The sequence below is a fragment of the Camelina sativa genome, chromosome 5, assembly GCF_000633955.1.
Source record: "Camelina sativa cultivar DH55 chromosome 5, Cs, whole genome shotgun sequence".
Lineage (NCBI taxonomy): Eukaryota > Viridiplantae > Streptophyta > Magnoliopsida > Brassicales > Brassicaceae > Camelina > Camelina sativa.
Genome location: NC_025689.1, coordinates 17,403,482 through 17,404,164, shown reverse-complemented (window position 1 = coordinate 17,404,164; position 683 = coordinate 17,403,482).

Below are 683 nucleotides of genomic sequence, written 5' to 3'. Positions count from 1 at the left end.
CACAAACCACTATTTTAGCGAAAGTAGTCGCGTCGAAGGGATTTGTGCGTACCTCGAGGACATGGTTGGGCGAGGCATGGCTGTTCCGATGGATCTGCTGAAGGATGTGAAAGAGTCATGCCGCTATTGGCAGACAACAATTGGCGGGTTGGAATTTGACGAGCCTTCCAATGCCGATCTAGGAATTGAATGACTTGTTTTCCGTTGTTGTAGCTCTTTCCTCTCCTTTTATGTTTTTTGGTTTGTGCCGTAATGGGGTCGGCGCCCTCATCAGACTTGCATCCTCCCCTTTAAATCAAAGTTCGTACTCCTGAGAGTTCTACTTTTACTTGACTCCAATATTTTTTTTAACCTCGCCCCTTTTTTTTTTGTGGTGGTCGGCTTATCTCTTTTATGCGAGTTAGACTCGGCTTAATATAACCGGGGGCGACCGTTAATAGTCGGCTTATCCTTTAGTGCGAGTTACGACTCGGCTTAATATAACCAGGGGCGACCGTTAACAGTCGGCTTATCCTTTGGTGCGAGTTGCGACTCGGCTTAGTATAACCAGGGGCGACCGTTAACAGTCGGCTTATCCTTTGGTGCGAGTTGCGACTCGGCTTAGAATAATACGTCGGAACGTCGGGTCATTNCGATCAGGGCGACCTTGATACCCTTGGTCGGAGGCCGTTTGAGGAACGAGA